Source organism: Rattus norvegicus, chromosome 9 (genome assembly GCF_021556685.1).
Source record: "Rattus norvegicus strain SHRSP/BbbUtx chromosome 9, alternate assembly SHRSP_T2T, whole genome shotgun sequence".
Taxonomy (NCBI): domain Eukaryota; kingdom Metazoa; phylum Chordata; class Mammalia; order Rodentia; family Muridae; genus Rattus; species Rattus norvegicus.
In genome coordinates this window covers 84,500,055-84,515,114 of record NC_141542.1, presented here as the reverse complement: position 1 = coordinate 84,515,114, position 15,060 = coordinate 84,500,055, and the positions used below count along the sequence as shown (strand labels likewise).

The 15,060-nt window shown below is 40.7% G+C and overlaps 1 pseudogene; it reads right to left on the bottom strand.

Annotated features, from left to right (window-relative positions):
* Window positions 1–13,270: 13,270 nt before the first annotated feature.
* LOC148003769 (heterogeneous nuclear ribonucleoprotein A1 pseudogene) lies at window positions 13,271–14,814 on the bottom strand (annotated as a pseudogene).
* Window positions 14,815–15,060: the final 246 nt, after the last annotated feature.

Below are 15,060 nucleotides of genomic sequence, written 5' to 3'. Positions count from 1 at the left end.
GTGGGAAGCCAGGTACCCTCATGTTGATGGGTATAATAACAAAGCACAGGATAAATAGGGGGTCTTTTTTATCATTGTGCCAAACCAATTCATCCAGAGGTCATGGCTTTTTCATACAGAGTTCTCTATAGTCAGTTTAAATATTATCCCTCCTAGGTTTTCTCACTTAAGGTCTGATTGGGTCTTAACTTTTTTCTCTGTGTGGGAGCTCCCTTCCAGACCCATTTTTGTAGTGAAGTCCGCCCAGGACCAGTATTACAGTAAGACCAATAGGTCCCCACACAATTGCTCTTTTGTCTTTGGGCACTTGTCTGTAGGCTGCTACTAGCTGAGGCATGTCCAAAAGGAATCATAAAGGCTTCGTTTTCTGGCTTGGACAGTTCCATCACAGCATTGTGAAGTTTAAGGGGCAATCTTGGCTGACCTATTTCCAAATATCAGCACCTGAAGAACATGAGGCAGAACCCCTCTTGGGGCTGGCAGTTAGTTATATTGATGGGTATCTAGGAATTTGAGTTTCCCTGGAACAAGATTGCCCTTGCTTTTATGTGTAATTTACCCAATGAAGTCTTAGAGGCTGAGTAGAGACTAGCTTCGATGCGAAACTGTGAGATCTGGAAGGACATCCTGAGGCAGAATAAGAGCTAAGCCATTGACTCCACTACAATATTGTTTCAGAGGTGGTCTAGTCCAGCTTCCTCTGACCATCCCTGGATGGGGTCAACAACAACCATGACTCCTACAACTTTAGAAGAGAGGGAGTGGTGGGGATCTGAAATCTCAATGTGGATGGAAGATTGGAGGTAGTTCCTTGTGTCCAAGTCCACAAGTTAATTCTCTGTGCAGGGAGGAAAAGCTTCACTCTGAGAAAAGTGTACATCATACCCAAGAAGTATCAGCACCTTCACCTAGGTGGGATGTCAGGAAAGTCCATGTCTGTGTTCAAATGACTAGGACCCATGCCTTTATGTCAGCACAGGACTTGGGTGCCTGCTTGAGAGTTTTTCAGGTACACTGCAGACGAGCTTCGCTAGCTTGTTGGGTCAGTACTGGTAATCTCAAAAATAGCAACTATATAGCAATTCTTGACTGTGTTGCTTCATGAGTTTGCTGGTCTACACTGTGAGCAATCAACTCTGGAATTATTTTTCTATCTGTGTAATCAGCCATTCCTCCTGATTTTCAGTAGCCCTGGGCACTTTTTCTTCCTACTGTTTTGGGTGAGGAAGCACAGGGAGCAGGAGGAGTTTAAACATGGCTCCTAGTGGACAATGGAGAGCCTGGCAGGGTTACATCATCCATCACCAGAGGGCAGCTTGTTTGGCTACCTGGTCTGCTAGTTGGTTTCCTGACTCACTCACTCGACCTTGACTCACTGAGGCAATGCACTTCTCCACAGACAGGGGCCCCAGACAGCTCCTAGCAGCTGGAGAACTGTGGCTGTTTCTAATTTCCATGCTCCTTGAAGAAATCAGTCCTATTTCTTTGTAGACTGCTGTTTTGGGTGTCTTGATGTGAAAGCCTCTTCCTCTGTTGTCGGCTGCAGCTCCCATCAGTGAAAGTCTATGAATCTGAACTGGGAAGCAACTAAGAAGGTGTCTTAGTTAGAAATTGTCTTAGGGTTTCTATTGCTGTGAAGAGACACCATGACCATGGCAACCCTTATAAAGAAAAACATTTAATTGGGAGTCACTTAGAGTTTCAAAGGTCTAGTCCATTATCATCCCGGTGGGAAACATAGCTGCATGCAGGCAGACATGGTGCTACAGAAGGAGCTGAAAGTTCTATATTTGGATCTGCAGGCAGAACAGTAAGAGATCGCCACACTAGGCCTAGATTGAGCATCTGAGATGTTAAAGCCCACTTCTATAGTGACACATGTCGAACAATGCCATACCTCCTAATGGTACTACTCCTTATGGGCCAAACATTCACACACATGAGTCTGTATGGGCCATTCCCATTCAAACCACCACAGAAGAAAATTTCGTTTATAATTTAAGGGATGTATATGGGAGGATTTAGGGCCCAGAAACATAGCTGTCATAGGTTCATGGGAGGGCCTGATGTTCCTCCCAGTGGTTCTTAGGAAAGGGCTCTTCCCCAGAATTAGGCCAATAAGAGCCTGGTGAGCATCCCCATGTAGTTGTTGAGCCTGGCAGAGCTGGTTGGCTTGCCTTGATTGGTGATCAGTTTTTCAAGGTTGATGTTATTGGAAGAACAAGATTGAGTGCTCTTATGACTTCCTCAAAATTTTGTGATGCTGACAATTGGACCTGGTAGGGAGGCTGCATCATGTCCAAAATTTCATCCTCTGGAGAAGCCGTGGGGGTACTTCTTTGGTGTCTGCAGGCTTAAACGTTTGTATAGCCACTATGGGCTAGGGATGAGAAGGTCTCTGAATCTGATACTGAAGCCATTCACAGGGTGTTGAGCCCAAAGACAACATAAATCAATATATGGGAGCTGATCTGTGTGCTTTCAAACAGAACTCTTAGATTCTGTTAATCAGAATCAGATCTAGATCTCTTTCAGGCAGCCATCTGACCTCAAAGAATCCAATCAATTTCACAGAGTGTTTAATTTGGGGGCTTCATCTTTATTCTGCAGTCAGTGGTAAACCCTTTTTTTAAAGTTGTCAGGTACGGTTTTCAGGATTGTGTGGGTCTCATATTGGGACTGTGCCGATCCCAAGATAAGAAAAATTCCCTAGCCAGGAGTTAAGAGACCTTAGCCTGGTATGGCATGTAGGGGGAGTGGAGAAGAACAGTTTTTCCCTCCAGCATGTGCCTACCTGTTTGATCACCTCACAGTGACTTAAGGGGTCCTACCTTAGTACCACACATACATTATCTTGCTCAGTCACTTGCTATTATGGAAGGTGAGTGATGATCAGATGAATTGATCTCCATGGAAGTACAGGTTGTGGCCCAGTCAGATCTTGCAGCAACAGAGATGTGGGACCAGTACAAGCATCCACAGATGTACTCACCATTCATTTAGGAGTTATACATTCCCATTTATTTCTTTGGAGGCCAATCTGTCCTTTCCTTGGAGACTAATGTCATCTGAATCTTCTTTTAAAGTTTCTGAAATAATTTCCTGTGGGATGATCAAGCTCACTCTAGCTCTTCCTATCTCTCCAGCGAGTCCTTCCCTGTTCTGTATGGCCAGCCTTGTTTCATCTTCTTCTACTCAGAGACTCTAGTCCTCTGCCTCACACTCTCCTTGGCTACTGGAAGGGGACCCCAGAATCTCATTTAAGGCATTGTTTCCCAGTTCTAGAGACCACTGAAGAATGGTCTGAGAGGCCCTGGAGCTGTAACCTCTCTCAGGAAAGGGATCATGGTGAAATAGATCTTGCTGGAGCCTCGAGAAATGTTGAAGGAATCTTCCTGAAATAAGCATTCAGACAACAATAAGAATGGAGGAAAGGACATATCAAAAAGTAGGCTGAAGCCAGGAATCTCCCGAAAGACTTTGGTCCTGGGCTCAGTTTGTGTTCTCATTTTCTACTCCAATACCATAAGGTTGTGTGGCCAAGCAAGGAAGATTTTACAAAATGGCTTGAGGTAGTCAGCAGGTTGTTAAGGTCAGTGATCCACTGTTTCAGCTATTTTTCCAAGTTGTTTTGTTCCAGATAACAAGTGATGTCATAAATGGAAAATAAAAAAGCAGTGCTTTAAGTAAATCCCTAAATAAGTCCATATTTAATAATTTGTCTTTTCAACCATATTCTACTTTAGTTTCTTTTACTACTCATGTGCCACTAACAGTTCCAAGCAAGACAATTTTGTATTATTCTAGAGGAACAAAACTTAAAGTATATATTTATATATAGCGATATGGTGTTTATTAGTGTAGCTTAAGGGTTGTGGTTCAACCCATTGTTGTAGTCCAACACTGGTGATGTTCCAAAAGAAAGTCCAAGAATTCAGTAATAGTTTAGTTGGGGAGCCTGGATGTCCCAGCTGGTCTTCAGTGTACATTTGAGTCCCAAAGAAATACCCCTCACCGAGATAAATTCCTGCATTCTTTTTATTCCATTTCCCTACTTCATGTTCTCTTTGTTTTTGGGCCATAACCCAAAGGATCCAAATTATACTACCTATAATTTCACATGTGGTTGGCCATCCAGTGGAGCAAATGTGACTTACCAGGGGCCACATCCTTAAAGAAAACATATTCTCCTGCCTCATCTGCCTTCAACTGTCACTAGCACTTCACAATTGGTGTTGGTGTCTCTTAGCTCCATGGTAGAACATTGTGTGCTTGCCTTTGTACAGGCATCCACAGCTGTTCTGATTTCATGGGTACATTGTTTTTGTTCATTTATAGAAGAGGATGTTTTTCCCCTGTCCTTTTCAACTTCCCCTTAAAATCTTTCTGTCCTGCTCTTCTGAGATGGGATATGCACCATCACAGATGGGATACATGTATATATCCACTGATGGCTGAAAAAGGCAGTACGCTAAGTAGCAACCTTTCATTTGTAAGATGTGGAATAAGGGATAAAATTTGAGTGACGAAGATAAGACAAGAAAATTATGAGGGACACTGAGAATACATTTAATATGGCCAATTTAACTTTAACACTAATCAAGATAATTTCATGTGTAATCACCTATGTAATCACTTATTTTTAGGTAAGTCAGTCCTTAAGATAAGATCTGTATGAATAGTTGGCAAAGTATATTTTTTCCAAATTTGTAGGCTAGTTTCTTTTCATTATTCTGATTGTTTCTTTAGCATGGAAATAGACAAAGAACTATGAAAATAAAGCAGACACATACAACACATACCCAAAAATATTTTTAAAAATTCAGTAATTCAGTAAATGGATTAATTGGGTAGACAGTTCTCAAGAGAAGAAATATGGACAGCCAATCCATATTTGAAAAGTGTGCAAATTTTTAACCATCACTGAAATACAAATTAAAACTGATTTGAGAATCTATCTCATTTCAGTTAGATTGACTATCATCAAGAAAAAGATGACAATAAATGTTGATGAATGTGTCATTCTTTTTTTTAAAGATTTTATTTATTTATTATATATAAGTACACACTGTAGCTGTCTTCAGACACACCAGAAGAGGGCATCAGATCTCTTTACAGATGGTTGTGAGCCACCATGTGGTTGCTGGGAATTGAACTCATAACCTCTGGAAGAGCAGTCTGGTGCTCTTAACCGCTGAGCCATCTCTCCAGCCCCCAATATGTGTCATTCTTATACAATATTAGAAGTAATTAATGTAGTGTAGTGTATGAAAAAACCTAGTTATATCACTTTTGGATAATGACCTGAAGGACTATAGGTTAGTATTCCACCAAGATATGTGTATACCATGTTGATTGTCATATAAGGCAATAGATAAGGAATAGAACCAGCCTGTGTGTTCAGCAACAAATGAAAAAAAAAGTTCAGTACATGCACACATTGGAATTTCATTCATTTGTAAAGAAATAAACAATTTTCAGAGAAATTAATGCAACTAGAAGTCTTTATGTTAAATGAAGTAAGCTATATTCACAGAGATGTTTCATTTCTTTTACTCATAAGTTAACTGTGACTTTAAGTGTGTATGTAAATGTGTGTGTGTGTGTGTGTGTGTGTTTCATATATATAATTCATGGAAGTAGAGAAGAGTCTAAAAGAAGGAAGGAAGAGATATTAAGGGAGTGGGATATGTGTGAAGGAAGTATAATGGATACATGTGATGTGTAAGAAGGAGGAAAGACTGTGTGGAAGGAGGACAGAGTAGGTGTGGTCATGTTGGAGGAAATGTGTCAGTATGGGGATGAACAATGAGACCTTTCTCCTGAACTTTCTAGAGTCAGTTTTCTCCCAAAGGCCTTCAGAGGAAGATATAAAGCTCTTAGTTCCTCCTGCACCATGCTGACTGGATGCTGCCGTGCTCCAGCCTTGATGATAATGGACTAAACCTCTGAGCCTGTCAACCAGCTCCAATCAAATGTTGTCCGTATGAAAGTTGCTTGGTCATAGTGTCTCTTCACAGCAGTAAAAACTTAACTAAGACGGGTGGGCTGGGCAAAGGAAGAGAAGGAGACATGTAAGTAAGAACAGAGTATAATAGCTTACGCATATGAAAATATCATAATGTAATCTATCACTTTGTTAGTAACTAAAACAATAATCAATACAAGATGAATCAATAAATGACACAATCCTGAAATTGCTTGTTGCCAAGACCCTTGACTTGAGTTCAATTCTTGGACTCCCATGGTGGAAGAATCAAACTAATTCCACAAAGTTTTTCTCTACCATCCGCATATATGCTGTGCATGCAAAGTAAGTAAATGTAAAAGAAAATATTTAAATGAAAGCAAGAGTCATTTATTTTCATATTTCTTGTCTCTTCAATTGAACATAGTAGGTATCAGTTATACATTTTAAATTTTTTATTGGACCTTTGAAGAATTTCATACAACATTATTTGATCCCTAACTCCTCCCAGATCTACCCCAAAATCCCAACCCATTTCAACTTTATTTTGTCTGTACTCTCTCAGATCTCGGCTCACCCAATAGAGCATGCATGCTTGACCTACCAGGGAACATACCCTTAAATATAACCTACCCATTTTCTTCAAGAAGCCACCACTACTCATAGCTCCTTAATCAGGGTTGGGGATGCTGAAACTCTTTTCCTTCTATGGTAATATATATTATTAATATTATGAAGTTCAGGTTTATTTGGGGGTAGTACTAAGAAATATTTAGGTGTCCCAATTTTTTATCATTTTACATATTTTCCATGTTTATAAAGCATATTTCCTGAGCACAGTATTTCTATAATTAACTAAGGTAGTTTACCGTTATGACTCTGTCCATGTTTCTTCTTTATGAAGTAAACAGATAGCTAGTGAAAACTTTAGTCAGATAATAAATCCAATATTTCAGAGACAAATTAAATACAGATTCTACCTATGTATCATAGGTATTCACTTTAATATTTTATTTTCTTTGACACCATACAAAGAAATGGTGGCATCGGAGAGAAATGTCTCTCATAAACTACTGTGGAGTTTACTCTCTTGGCTCTTTGTTTTGAGTGATTTGGTAATAACCATGAAAAGTGACATCCCTTAGTGGAATGGGTTTCAGGGTCTCAAAACCATAAGACTGGCAGCTTTGTTTGAATGTTGGAGCCACATGCAGTCTTACAACTTCCCAGGTTAGACCCAGTTAATAGCACTGCTTGGGAAGGTCATGGAAGCTTTAGGATATAGAGCCTCGCTACAGAAAGTACGCCTTGGGGGTGGGTTTTGAGGTTTTGCTGCCTAGTGCCATGTTGTTCTGTCTCTTGGTTCCAGCTGATAACATGTGAACAGCAAGCTTCCAACTCCCCTGTCTTCTCTGGTGTCACATCTGACCCACTAAGATGGGCTTATTTCCCTTTGGAATTGTAAGTTGAAAATACTCACATTCCATTTTTGTCATGATATTTTATTACAGCAACAGAAAAATAACTATTGCATTGCAGTAAAGGAAACTTCATTTTTAAAAATGATTTTTAAGTGCATCTGCAAAATTGCTCTATTATGACTACACATGCACACATGCCATGGTGCACATGTGTGGAAGTCAGAAGCTCTTGTTTCCATCATGGATTTTTTTATTGTTCACTGTAGTGCATAGTAGGCTAGATGGCTCATGAATTTCTGGCAATTCACCATTCTTCTGCCTCTCATCTTCCTATGGATGTTTGTTGCCACCTCTGGCTATAGAAGTGTTCTATGGATCTGAATTAATTGGCCTCACATATGTGTGACAACTGCTTTATCCATTAAACTATGTCCCCAGTCCTAAGAAGAGTTATTCAAATACTAGTTAAAATAGGGAAGAAGACTTTAAAGACTTTATCTGTACTAAGCTTTCTGTATAGGTTTTGAGTCTCTTTGGTGCCTACATATTTATATTTACTGTCTTAGGCAGTGTTTCTTTCTTTGTTTTTATTGAATATTTTATTTATTTAGAAATGTTATCCCCTTTCCCAGTTTCCCCTCTGCAAATCCCCTATACCATCCCACCCTCCCCCTGCTTTTATAAGAGTTTGTCCCCACCTACCTATTCTTACCTCACCACCCTGGCATTCCCCTGCAGCCTCTCCTCCCATTGATGTTAGATAAGGCCATCCTCTGCCACATATGTAGCTGGGGCCATGGATTCCCTCAATGTATACTCTTTGGTTAATAGCTTTGTCCCTGGGAACTCTGGGGGAGGGGTCTTGTTGGTTGATATTGTTATTCTTCCTATGGGGTTGCAAACCCTTCCAGCTCCTTCAGTCCTTTCCCTAATTCCTCCATTTCTATTGCAATGATGAAACACCACAACCAAAAGCAAATTGGGGAGGAAAGGGTATATTCTGCTTAGACTTACAGATCCATCATTGGAGGAAGACAGGACAGGAACTCAAGTAGGGCTGAAACTCAAGTAGGAGTTGATGAGGAAGCTATGGAGGGATTCAGCTTATCGAGGTAATCTTCTGCCTTACTCAACCTAACTTCTTATAAGACAGAGGACAACCAGTCTAGCGATGGTACCACATACAAATAGCGCCCCCCCCACACCCATAGATCACTAATTGAGAAAACGCCTTACATCTGGATCTCAACTGAGGCCCCTACCATTCTGATGGTTCTGGCTTGTGTCAACTTGACACATAAAGTCAGCCAATAATTTACTAGGACTTCTTGGTAAGTTTGTCTTGAGTAGCTTACTATACTATACAGTCTGTTTAAGTGACAGTAATACACATTTAACTCCCCTACTCTCCCTTAAAATTCTGGTGATTCTATGGGTGTTTTAAATCAACAACCAAAATTTTATAACCCTATTTTAATTTTAGTGTCGGCAAATAGCTTACTTGCTACTTTTAAAAATATTTACATGATATTTACATTACTTAATGAGTTCTTATTTACATTATTTAAATGATTATTGAATTATTTTAAAGTAAGTTCTATAAATAATGTATCTTTATATCATCATATTATACTGATAAGTTATTGGAGGAAGAAGAATTTAAACTTCCATTATTGTCCTCCTGATGAATGAGAGTACTTGTAATTTTAGAGACACTGTAATTTTTTTTTTAACTTGAGTATTTCTTATATACATTTCGAGTGTTATTCCCTTTCCCGGTTTCCGGGCAAACATCCCCCTCCCCCCTCCCCTTCCATATGGGTGTTCCCCTCCCAACCCTCCCCCCATTGCCGCCCTCCCCCCCATAGTCTAGTTCACTGGGGGTTCAGTCTTAGCAGGACCCAGGGCTTCCCCTTCCACTGGTGCTCTTACTAGGATATTCATTGCTACCAATGGGGTCAGAGTCCAGGGTCAGTCCATGTATAGTCTTTAGGTAGTGGCTTAGTCCCTGGAAGCTCTGGTTGCTTGACATTGTTGTACATATGGGGTCTCGAGCCCCTTCAAGCTCTTCCAGTTCTTTCTCTGATTCCTTCAACGGGGGACCTATTCTCAGTTCAGTGGTTTGCTGCTGGCATTCGCCTCTGTATTTGCTGTATTCTGGCTGTGTCTCTCAGGAGCGATCTACATCCGGCTCCTGTCGGTCTGCACTTCTTTGCTTCATCCATCTTGTCTAATTGGGTGGCTGTATATGTATGGGCCACCTGTGGGGCAGGCTCTGAATGGGTGTTCCTTCAGTCTCTGTTTTAATCTTTGCCTCTCCCTTCCCTGCCAAGGGTATTCTTTTTCCTCATTTAAAGAAGGAGTGAAGCATTCACATTTTGATCATCCGTCTTGAGTTTCATTTGTTCTAGGCATCTAGGGTAATTCAAGCATTTGGGCTAAAGCCACTTATCAATGAGTGCATACCATGTATGTCTTTCTGTGATTGGGTTAGCTCACCCAGGATGATATTTTCCAGTTCCAACCATTTGCCTACGAATTTCATAAACTCGTTGTTTTTGATAGCTGAGTAATATTCCATTGTGTAGATGTACCACATTTTCTGTATCCATTCCTCTGTTGAAGGGCATCTGGGTTCTTTCCAGTTTCTGGCTATTATAAATAAGGCTGCAATGAACATAGTGGAGCACGTGTCTCTTTTATATGTTGAGGCATCTTTTGGGTATATACCCAAGATAGGTATAGCTGGATCCTCAGGCAGTTCAATGTCCAATTTTCTGAGGAACCTCCAGACTGATTTCCAGAATGGTTGTACCAGTCTGCAATCCCACCAACAATGGAGGAGTGTTCCTCTTTCTCCACATCCTCGCCAGCATCTGCTGTCACCTGAGTTTTTGATCTTAGCCATTCTCACTGGCGTGAGGTGAAATCTCAGGGTTGTTTTGATTTGCATTTCCCTTATGACTAAAGATGTTGAACATTTCTTTAGGTGTTTCTCAGCCATTTGGCATTCCTCAGCTGTGAATTCTTTGTTTAGCTCTGAACCCCATTTTTAATAGGGTTATTTGTTTCCCTGCGGTCTAACTTCTTGAGTTCTTTGTATATTTTGGATATAAGGCCTCAATCTGTTGTAGGATTGGTAAAGATCTTTAGATCTTTTCCCAATCTGTTGGTTGCCGTTTTGTCCTAACCACAGTGTCCTTTGCCTTACAGAAGCTTTGCAGTTTTATGAGATCCCATTTGTCGATTCTTGATCTTAGAGCGTAAGCCATTGGTGTTTTGTTCAGGAAATTTTTTCCAGTGCCCATGTGTTCCAGATGCTTCCCTAGTTTTTCTTCTATTAGTTTGAGTGTGTCTGGTTTGATGTGGAGGTCCTTGATCCACTTGGCCTTAAGCTTTGTACAGGGTGATAAGCATGGATCGATCTGCATTCTTCTACATGTTGACCTCCAGTTGAACCAGCACCATTTGCTGAAAATGCTATCTTTTTTCCACTGGATGGTTTTGGCTCCTTTGTCAAAAATCAAGTGACCATAGGTGTGTGGGTTCATTTTTGGGTCTTCAATTCTATTCCATTGGTCTATCTGTCTGTCTCTGTACCAATACCATGCAGTTTTTATCACTATTGCTCTGTAATACTGCTTGAGTTCAGGGATAGTGATTCCCCCTGAAGTCTTTTTATTGTTGAGGATAGCTTTAGCTATCCTGGGTTTTTTGTTATTCCAGATGAATTTGCAAATTGTTCTGTCTAACTCTTTGAAGAATTGGATTGGTATTTTGATGGGGATTGCATTGAATCTGTAGATTGCTTTTGGTAAAATGGCCATTTTTACTATATTAATCCTGCCAATCCATGAGCATGGGAGATCTTTCCATCTTCTGAGGTCTTCTTCAATTTCTTTCCTCAGTGTCTTGAAGTTCTTATTGTACAGATCTTTTACTTGCTTGGTTAAAGTCACACCGAGGTACTTTATATTATTTGGGTCTATTATGAAGGGTGTCGTTTCCCTAATTTCTTTCTCGGCTTGTTTCTCTTTTGTATAGAGGAAGGCAACTGATTTATTTGAGTTAATTTTATACCCAGCCACTTTGCTGAAGTTGTTTATCAGCTTTAGTAGTTCTCTGGTGGAACTTTTGGGGTCACTTAAATATACTATCATATCATCTGCAAATAGTGATATTTTGACCTCTTCTTTTCCGATCTGTATCCCCTTCATCTCCTTTTGTTGTCTGATTGCTCTGGCTAGAACTTCAAGAACTATATTGAATAAGTAGGGAGAGAGTGGGCAGCCTTGTCTAGTCCCTGATTTTAGTGGGATTGCTTCAAGTTTCTCTCCATTTAGTTTAGTGTTAGCAACTGGTTTGCTGTATATGGCTTTTACTATGTTTAGGTATGGGCCTTGAATTCCTATTCTTTCCAGGACTTTTATCATGAAGGGGTGTTGAATTTTGTCAAATGCTTTCTCAGCATCTAATGAAATGATCATGTGGTTCTGTTCTTTCAGTTTGTTTATATAATGGATCACGTTGATGGTTTTCCGTATATTAAAACATCCCTGCATGCCTGGGATGAAGCCTACTTGATCATGGTGAATGATTGTTTTGATGGGCTCTTGAATTCGGTTTGCCAGAATTTTGTTGAGTATTTTTGCGTCGATATTCATAAGGGAAATTGGTCTGAAGTTCTCTTTCTTTCTTGGGTCTTTGTGTGGTTTAGGCATAAGAGTAATTGTGGCTTCATAGAAGGTATTCGGTAGCGCTCCATCTGTTTCAGTTTTGTGGAATAGTTTGGATAATATTGGTATGAGGTCTTCTATGAAGGTCTGATAGAATTCTGCACTAAACCCGTCTGGACCTGGGCTCTTTTTGGTTGGGAGACCTTTAATGACTGTTTCTATTTCCTTAGGAGTTTTGGGGTTGTTTAACTGGTTTATCTGTTCCTGATTTAACTTCGATACCTGGTATCTGTCTAGGAAATTTTCCATTTCCTGAAGATTTTCAAGTTTTGTTGAATATAGGTTTTTATAGTAAGATCTGATGATTTTTTGAATTTCCTCTGAATCTGTTGTTATGTCTCCCTTTTCATTTCTGATTTTGTTAATTTGGACGCACTCTCTGTGTCCTCTCGTTAGTCTGGCTAAGGGTTTATCTATCTTGTTGATTTTCTCAAAGAACCAACTTTTGGTTCTGTTGATTCTTTCTATGGTCCTTTTTGTTTCTACTTGGTTGATTTCAGCTCTGAGTTTGATTATTTCCTGCCTTCTACTCCTCCTGGGTGTATTTGCTTCTTTTTGTTCTAGAGCTTTTAGGTGTGCTGTCAAGCTGCTGACATATGCTCTTTCCTGTTTCTTTCTGCAGGCACTCATCGCTATGAGTTTTCCTCTTAGCACAGCTTTCATTGTGTCCCATAAGTTTGGGTATGTTGTACCTTCATTTTCATTAAATTCTAAAAATTTTTTAATTTCTTTCTTTATTTCTTCCTTGACCAGGTTATCATTGAGTAGAGATTTGTTCAATTTCCACAATGTGGGCATTCTTCCCTTATTGTTATTGAAGGCCAGTTTTAGGCTGTGGTGGTCCGATAGCACGCATGGGTTTATTTCTATCTTTCTGTACCTGTTGAGGCCCATTTTTTGAACAATTATATGGTCAATTTTGGAGAAAGTACCATGCGGAGCTGAGAAGAAGGTATATCCTTTTGCTTTAGGATAGAATGTTCTATAAATATCCGTTAAGTCCATTTGGCTCATGACTTCTCTTAGTCTGTCGACATCACTGTTTTATTTCTGTTTCCATGATCTGTCCATTGATGAGAGTGGGGTGTTGAAATCTCCCACTATTATTGTGTGAGGTGCAATGTGTGTTTTGAGCTTCAGTAAGGTTTCTTTTTTTTTTTTTTTGTTAAAAAAAAAAAAGACACATTTATTCAGCGTCATGATCAGACTTTTACATTTAGCAATCAACAGCATGGGTGAAAAAGGTCTACAGTAAAACCCTTCGTTGGAATGCTTTACACTTTCCACAGAACAGAAACTAAAATAACCTGTTATACAATTAGTCACAGATACAGTCCTGGAGTTTTTGCCCACACACATGAGTATTGTCTAAAACATGTCTTCTTTGTAGCAGCTAGGCCCTGCCACCACTGTGCTTGGCTGAGTTCACAAATCTGTTGTAACCTGTAGCTTCCCTGTCACTTCTCTGGCTCTCCTTTCCTGCTAAGCTTTGTTTCCTGGCTGTAATTAGAACCTCCTGCCACTGCCATAGCTACTGCTGCTGCTGGAACCTCCATAGCCACCTTGGTTTCGTGGTTTAGCAAAGTACTGGCCTCCACCACCATAAGGGCCAGAGCTCCTGCCTCCAAAGTTTCCTCCTTTCATCGGTCCAAAATTTGATGACTGGTTGTTGTAATTGCCAAAATCATTGTAGCTTCCACCACCTCCAAAATTGCTTCCACTACCACCGCCAAAGCCGCCTCCGCCTCCTCCGTTGTTATAGCTGTCATAGCTGCCACTCCCGCCATAGCCACTGCCCTGGTTTCCATAACCCTGTCCACCACTTCCATAGCCTCTGCTTCCTCCAGAGTAACCAGGGCCGCCTCCTCCATAACCACCATCATTGCCAAATCCATTATAGCCATCCCCACTGCCACCATATCCACCACCACCACGGCTGCCACCAAAGCCACCACGACCACTGAAGTTCCCTCCTCGACCAAAATTGTCATTGCCACCGAAACCACCTCCACGACCACCACCAAAGTTTCCGGAACCACTTCGACCTCTCTGGCTGGATGAAGCACTAGCCATCTCTTGTTTCGACAGAGCCTTTCTTACTTCACAGTTGTGGCCATTCACAGTATGGTATTTCTGAATAACAATCTTATCCACAGAGTCATGGTCATCAAAGGTGACAAACGCAAATCCCCTCTTTTTTCCACTGCCTCTGTCAGTCATAATTTCAATCACTTCAATTTTCCCATACTGCTCAAAATAATCTCGTAGGTGATGTTCTTCAGTGTCTTCTTTAATACCGCCAACAAAGATCTTCTTCACAGTTAAGTGGGCACCTGGTCTCTGAGAATCTTCTCTTGACACAGCTCTCTTAGGTTCCACAACTCTTCCATCCACCTTGTGTGGTCTTGCATTCATGGCAGCATCCACTTCCTCCACAGTGGCATATGTGACAAAGCCCAAAGCCTCTGGATCTTTTGGTGTTTGGATCTCTCATTACCACACAGTCGGTGAGTGTTCCCCATTGCTCAAAATGGCTCTTCAGACTCTCGTCGGTTGTTTCGAAGCTCAGCCCTCCAATGAAGAGCTTCCGCAGCTGTTCCGGTTCCTTGGGGGACTCTGACTTAGACATGACGGTAGGATGATGAGAGCGTTCAGCGATGCTTCCTCGCCAGCGTCAAAGAGCAGAAAGGAATAAGATAGCGAACGTGTCAGTAAGGTTTCTTTTACGTATGTAGGTGCCCTTGTATTTGGGGCATAGATATTTAGGATTGAGAGTTCATCTTGGTGGATTTTTCCTTTGATGAATATGAAGTGTCCTTCCTTATCTTTTTTGATGAATTTTAGTTGAAAATTGCTTTTATTTCATATTAGTATGGCTACTCCAGCTTGCTTCTTCCGACCATTTGCTTGGAAAGTTGTTTTCCAGCCTTTCACT